Below are 7,758 nucleotides of genomic sequence, written 5' to 3' on the forward strand. Positions count from 1 at the left end.
AAAAATTTCCAAAGGCCTCCTTCAGCATCTCATGTAGCAGCATGTAAGGGCAACATAATTTTTTTTTTTTTGAAAAAAACATATTTACAAGGGAGTGATTGGGAACCAAAACCATATTTAAGATTAAATTTCATTGACAATATGAATGCATTTTAAAATGAAGGGTGGGGCAGTTATTGTCTAATGGGCACAGAATATCACTTTGGGGTAATGAAAGGCTCTGGCGATTGGTAGTGGGGATGGATGCACAGCAATGTGAATGTACTTAATGCGACTGCACTGTGCACAATAAAATGGTTAAAATGGTAAATTGTGTGTTATGTATATTTTGCCACAATCTTAAACAATGAAGGGAGAGATATCTTTAGTTAAAGTAAGACATTTTTCGCTTCGCCAAACTGCAGATCTTTAAAAAGATGTTTGGGAAATTCTGAGGGATCCCCTCCGTCATCACTCAAGTCCTGATTTTTTCACGATTGTTGGGGATCGGTTCATTTTGTGGCAGATTGGTGCATGATATGTTGAGAGATTAGGGGGTGGGCTCATAATTTAAGCTCTTGCTCCATGGCAGTCTGGCTCAACGGCGTTAGATACACGAGAAGTTGCCACGTCTCTTTGCAAAGGTTCTGATTCTACTTGGCTCAAGCTTCCTGGCCCGTGACAGGCAGGGCAACTCTCCACCACCCTTCATCTCGGCTCTCCTGTCTTGTTGCTATAACTATCTGTGAAGCAGCCCTGGTAAATGTCAGGTCCAGGAAAGAGGAATATGTCAGGTGCAGGCTGCCTGGTACCTCATAAGTATAATTTTGTCAGATGTCGAGTAAAATATGTGTGCGTGGGGAGGGTGTGTTTTAAAAGTTTTTGCTTGGGAGCTAAAAATGTAAACCTGACTTTAGGTTCTTTTTCTATGTGTAAGGGTTTATTTACATGACATCTTTGCATATAGCACAGGTATTTCGATGAGAGAAATTTGATAAACGTTGTTTTTTAAAATAGTGTGCACTTCTAGATCATTTAGAAAAAGTTTCTCCTGCCTTTCTTTGGATTTACCCAACTTTATTCTCTGGTTGACAGTTGTTTATGTGGACTCCAAATGTTCTTGTGGGGTGGGGGGAACCCTGCCCCTGTACAATGTGCTCCCTGGGGTTACACTGAAATATGCACTTTAAAATGGAGATGCTGAAGCCTCCAAAGCACAGGCCGACATTGGAGCATAATTGCACCTTTGCCTTATTACTGAATGGATGCGACAGGAAACTTGATGCGAGTGTCCATTTTTGTTGGAAGAATATGTGGCATGCTCTCCCATTATAGTCTAGTCTTGTAGACATGATACTATGGTTTCTCTCAGCAAGAGCTTCCCGATGCTTGCCTAACAAGTCCTTGGGCAGGGGGAGATGGTGTCCACAGCACTCACGTCTCTCATCATGCTTCCCTGTCCCACCTTCTCGGTATTTTGAGCACAGATTGCCCTTTACCTCTGATGGTCCCTGAGAATTGCATTTCTTCTGCAGAGTTGATAGCATTCCCTCACATAGTGATTTTTACTGTTACTTAAATTGTTATTAACAGTACCCCTGGGAATGATGGGATATACAGGTGCATTGTATATCCAATCACATTTAAATCTGGAAAGGTGGCAGAGTTATCATCCGCTGCATTTTCTGCATGCAGAAACTAAAAGCCAAGGAAGGGACATGGCTTGCCCAGGTCCCTCTGAAGCTTTTAATGGTGCTGTGTTTGCTGTGTGAGATTTGGCTGCCTTTACATCTGGGGCCTAACTTTGGATCTGAAAATAGGTAGCAGGTACTCTTAAGGGATCAGGAAGTCTTTCTTCTTCAGAATTCGTTCTTATTTCTCAGGCTTTTCTAAGAAGATCCTATTATTCTATGAGATAGAAAAGCAAGTCTAATGTAAATAACACCTAAAGAACACTTTCCAGACTTTGATCAGCTGCAAAGAACAAGGGAACATATGCCACTTACTTATCAAGGGCCACTTACTTATCAAGAACACATCCACCACTCCAGAACCGGTCACATGTCGCTTGATACCCCAAGCACAATTCCACAAAGTTTTCCATTTTGTTCCATTTTTTTCTTTCCAAAGTAGCCTAACTACATGATGATAATAAATCACATTGCAAAGGAAATTCGGTGACAACTGGAGGGGTTAAAAATCTATTTGAAAATAAAGGACGACATGTTTAATTTATTAAGAATTAGAAACTACTTTTATCTGAATTCCTCTGGATGAAAATTAAGAACCAAAACTTATCCATCTGTTTTGTCTCTCTCTTTTTTTCCCTTTTGGCAAGAATAAAGAGTAGGAGGGGCTTAGCATTATCAGAAAATATATTTAATTTTTACTGAAAGTTCAAAAAAGATACATAACGTTGTACAGTATAGACATGCAGCTGTTGGATTTTGATGACACATATTAACATATATAATATAGCAGAACTAAATCTACAATTTCAAGTGTGTTTTCTCTATACATAAACATAAATCCTATTATTAGGCCACTAGTAATAGGTTCTAATACTAGGACCTCATGTTTATATAAAGTGAGCTTCATATTAAATTAGCTTTATAGTAAATGAGTCTAATTCAATAACTGTTTAAGTCTACGGCCATGCTACTCTGAACAAGCCCAATCCTGTCTGATCTTGGAAGCTAAGCAGGGTTGGGCCTGATTAGTACTTGGATGGGAGACCACGTAGGAAGACCAGGTGCCGTAGGCATAAAAAATAAAAAAAATAAGGGATTGTAGGCTGACAAGTTCCTTGCAATCTGTGAGGTCAACCAAGGGTTGCCTAAAAATAAATAAATAAAAATAATAAATAAAATAACTGTTTAAAAATTGACACTGAAAGAAATTGACTCACGAGTCAAAGGACCTCCATTCCAGTTATTACTCCACCTCTCACTCCAAATCTTGGACAAAAAGTCGAAAGTTCCTTTGCCTCTGTTCTCTCGCCTGTAGGGCACAGTAACTAAAATGCTGATACAGACAGACCCCCCTCATCTCTAATTTCTTTAATGTTTACCTCTGCACATGGACTAAAATTATCATACGGAAGCAATTTCTAGGGACCCCAGCTCTTTCTTTTAGTTGATTTGAGTGTCGGAAAAACATTAAAACTAACTTCTGAGCTTAATTAAAGTTTCTTTCAAAAGAACTTTTCTTTCAAAAAGAACTCACAGGGAAAATCTGAACAGCTTGATTTGGAATCTTTTTGCCCAACTTTTAAAAAAGAGCAATAATTACCATACTGATTAGCATTTATTGAGTAGTTATTATTTGGCTGGTACTGTAAATGGTAATGCTTTACATACACATTTCATTTATCCTTAAAACATATGAGGGAAATATTATTACGTCCCTTATTATATAATATACATGTATGTAATATATAATATGTATATCTCCCTTATTAGGTGAAGAAACTGAGGCTTAGAAAATGAAATGGCTTTCGGCAGACCACTTCAGTTTCAAATCTAAGTTCATCTGACGGCGGAACATTCACTACCAATGATTATCATGAGAGGCAGGGCCCTACTCTTTCAAAAATGTAGAGAAATATTAAAATCATGAACAGAAATCCAACAGATGTGAGTAAAAGTTAACTCTCGAACGAGCAATTCATTATGCATATACTTTCACCATTCTTTTCCATTTAATATTGAAGTTATTTTTACAGCAATAGGAAAGGAAATCAAATGGTAATTTGTGCTTCAAGTAGGAAAAGCGGGGCCAGCGTTTGAAACCATCCGGACCCCATTCTGCTGCAATCAACTCTTTACAGAAACAAGGTTGTCATATAAAGGAATGTAGTCTCGTACTAGACGGAAACATATATAGTCTTTAACGTTATTCAATTTATATTGCTACTCAGTTATTAAAGTGTTGGTGAATGTAGCATGTATATAAATATGACACCAACGACAGCTATAAAGATAAACCTTTTATGTTGTAACTTCTCAATTTAAGCACATGAGACTAAACTTGGAAAATAAATCATGGTAACCGGTAGCCACTACATTTATATGAAAATGAATAAATGTCTTATGCTATCAGTTTATTAACCTATAATGAGTAGGTACTTTATCATCACTTTGTAGATTTTTTGAAATACCTTGGCACAGTTGTGTGATAGATAATGCAGACTCATCTGGTTACTAAGAAATTAATTTTATTACCTAAGAAATTGATTTTCTCAGCACTCAATAGCAGATTGGACTGAAAGGATGCTTGACTGACCCAACACATTAAGCAGCTATGTGACAAATCCAGTGGGAGTATGTTCAGGTATAGTCTTCCCCTATCAGAGGAAGATAAGGAGGAATGAAGATTATACGTAGGCACGGAGGGGGCTTAAAGGAAGAGCACAATGAGAAGGAGCCTGATGAGCAAGCTCCCAGGATTCTTCCATGTGACAGATATCATGGGAATGCTTCCTATGAGGAGGGAGGGGAGGCCAGGGAGAAGCCTACGGGCAGCTCCTCACCTGGTATATTGTGGGCAGTCGTTTCTGCAGCATAATGTAAGCATCATGATATAAGGATCCTTTGGTCCTATGTTTGCCACTTGGACATAACTTGTTGTTTGACGGTCCCATTATTTTGCTCAGAGAGGAAGGCTTTAATTTCAGGAAGCCCTAATGTGCAAATATAGAGTTCGGAAACAAAAAGATTGTTCAAAAATGATCCCAGGACATTCTCTGGGTTTCATGGCAATAAGCTCACTGAGACAGCGAGTCCGCCTCCATCCAGCTGGAGAGGCTGCTCCTCAGCTTAACTCTCAAAGAACGAGAGGGCCCGAGATCTCCTCTAAAAGCTAGCACCTGCAGACTGGCACCTGAGTCCAACATTCCTGTGCAAGGACTCTCTCATGTTCACTGCAGTAAAAGGCAAATTAGCCGAGGGGGTGGTCCGTCTCCTGGAGCACAGACCCCGAATGCACCCAGCTCACCTCTCTGCAGAATGCTGAGAGGATAGGGGGTCCCTGCATCTGCCGACTCTTCTGCCCACACATTCCGGCCAGATGTTTGCTCTTTCCACTAGGAAACCAAGATGCTCAGAGTCGAATTTGCACTCCCCACACCTACCCCAATCGAATTTGCAAGACATTGTGGCACATACTTTGTATGTTTCTTTCTACCTGTATTTTCCCTCCTATCCTTTCCATTTTCATCTTCGGACCTGTACTTTTTATATTCATTTCGGAATGTGATGGGCTCAAAATTAACAAAATACAAAGGTTTCATTTTCATAGATACCTGAGAAAGAAGAGTCTCCCATCACATTTCTAGGGGAGGGCAAAGCCCCCACCCCAGCTTCCCAGGTGCTTCCGGCCTCATTAGAGCTGAGCAGGTACAGGGAGTGGGAGCTTCCGTGCTCAGTGTCGGGGGATCCAGAAGAGCCTGGGGCTTCCTGAGCAACGCACGAGGAGAAACGCTGCATTCATACTTGCATTCCCACGCCCAACAGTCCCTGGCACATAGTATGTGCCCAATAAAAGTTTGATGAACGATTCGAATGCTTCTTTAGAAGGACCTACTCTGTGAAATGCAGAGGAACACAGTGTGGGAGGGAACCTGGCTTCCCCTTGAGTCCCCTCCCACCCGCACTCGCTCTCTGCGAGTTCCCGTGGAGATGCAATTGCCTAGTCATCCGCAAGGAGCAGCAGGCTGAGCCCTCTGGTGAGTGACCGACTAAGTGGGCAGGTTGTGAGAGTGCGAACCCTTAGCCCAAATGATGGTCCGAAACCCCTGCGGTCACCTGTGGGTCCATGAGGTGGTGAATTGGAACCAGCCTCCCACATCTGAATTGTTTTTCATGTCAAATTAGGAGGCAGCCCCCACTCTTGCCAGTGAAATCCACAGCCAGAAAGCCCCCTTTCGAACACACCCTGTCTGCGTTCACGGGAGACGCTGAAGAAGGGCTCAGGAAGAGGAGCTGTGACCCTTCGCCAGGTCACCGAACACCCTCGCTCCTGGCCTCAGGGGCAGGCCACTGCAAATCAGCAGTCTTTGCGCAGAGACCCTCCAGACCGACCATTCCTGGCGTCCACCCATGTCCACCCACATCCACCTAGGCGGCTCTGCAGACCTCGTGAACGACATCTCCCTGTGCCCGGTAAAATGCTTTGGAGTCGGAGCTCTCAGCATCCCCGCCTGCAGCCGCTCAGGCATGCACGAGTCAGCCAGCAGTTCCAATGAGGAGATCAGAAAAGAGGTGGGTAAGGCTTCTCCCTGATGGCTCTGGCGTGGGATGTGAACGCGTGGATCTCACTAATAGATTTCCCCCAGCCTCCCGATGAGGAGCCAGACAAACACTAAGTGCCCATTAAAGATGAGCGGGCCTTACAGCTCCCTGCTTTCTCGTTAAGACAGTTCGGACTCTCATCAGCTCTGGGGCCACTTTGGTTGCTGAGCTCCCAGCCTTCATTTCTTCACCAGCAAACAAGGCCCGTGGTGAAATTATCTTCAGCCTGTGATCAGAATTCTGCCGTCCCTCTGGGTCCTCCGCTTTGCAAGTTTTCCATGAGGCGATGCCCAGAGAGGATTTGAGCAGCCATGACAATTAGCACTGACCTTCAGTCATGCTGTGGGTAAAGGGAAAAATGGTTCATCGCAATGGAAACACACCTCGCAGCACGAATGGCGTCTCTTCCGGGCAGTTAGCTCTCACACAAATAAACACTTTACATCCTAGAATGAAAGAGTAGAGAGAAGAGGCCCCCAAATGGTGACTCAAGCCCTCTCCCTAATTTATTCACAATGACCATGGCGCCTTAACCCTTAACCAGAGACAAAAGGGAAAAAATATTGGTGAGTGTATTAGCTGCTGTGCTGAGTGACAAACCTTCTGAAATGTTATAGTTGAACCAACAACCATTAATTATCTCTCCCGAGACTAAGGCTGGTGTTCCGGGCTTGGCACGTTTCAGCTGGGCTTGTTTATGCTTTGTAGTCAACCTCCAGGCTGGCTGCAGGGGCCTCACCAAGAATGACTCAACAGTCTCCCGTCCGGTCTCACATCTTGCAGCAGGCCAGCCCAGTCCTGTTATTGTGGCAGAGGGAGGGTTCCAGCAGGAAACCGAGAGCTGAGCTTAGAACCAGCACATCAGTACCTCCGATGCATGCTCTTGGCCAAAGCGAGAACTGGGGCCATCAGTGCAACTCATCCGTCATGACGTGAGAAGGGAATGACAAAAGTAATTTGGGGAAAAGGAGGAGAAGGTTCAAGGTGTCTAAAAGGATGAGATGGCTCCGAACTCCTGCTGCCCTTCTCTATCTTCTTCCCATGCCCTCTCTTCAGCCTTCTCTGCGAGCATTGGAAGGTTTAGTGTGTGTTTGTTGGGGAAAACTTTGGCCGGGTCTGATGGCCTGGGTTATTATCCAGCCCCTTTCTGAGGAATGTTGTCGGCTTTCTTCAGGCACAGGGCACACTTCTCAGCAGGCGGCTTTGAGGACAGCCAGAGTCAGGAGGACTCCTGGGGCAAGGAAGGATCTCTGAGCTCCAGCCGATACTCAGGCCACTTTAAGGGATGGATAGAAGGATGAGGAGGAGGACCTTTGCATCGCCCTGTAAGATCTGGCCCCTGACTATTTGTCCTGCGTCATCATTTGCCCCTTCTTCTCATACGCGCCCACTGTGCTGTGCTACCTTGAGTTCCCAAAATGTACTGTGAAGACAGCTCCACACACACTTTTTCTGTCTAGAATGCCTCCCCCCACCCGGATGGCTGGTC

General features: G+C 43.9%; 1 non-coding gene across 1 annotated transcript; it reads left to right on the top strand.

Moving 5' to 3' along the window:
- The first annotated feature begins 2,624 nt into the window (after window positions 1-2,624).
- Window positions 2,625-2,743, top strand: LOC120602633 (5S ribosomal RNA). The gene has a single exon (XR_005652803.1). It is a non-coding gene; the product is annotated as a 5S ribosomal RNA (ribosomal RNA).
- The last annotated feature ends 5,015 nt before the right edge of the window (window positions 2,744-7,758 follow it).

This window comes from Pteropus medius, unplaced genomic scaffold (assembly GCF_902729225.1).
Source record: "Pteropus medius unplaced genomic scaffold, Ma_sr-lr_union100, whole genome shotgun sequence".
In the NCBI taxonomy this organism is placed as follows: domain Eukaryota; kingdom Metazoa; phylum Chordata; class Mammalia; order Chiroptera; family Pteropodidae; genus Pteropus; species Pteropus medius.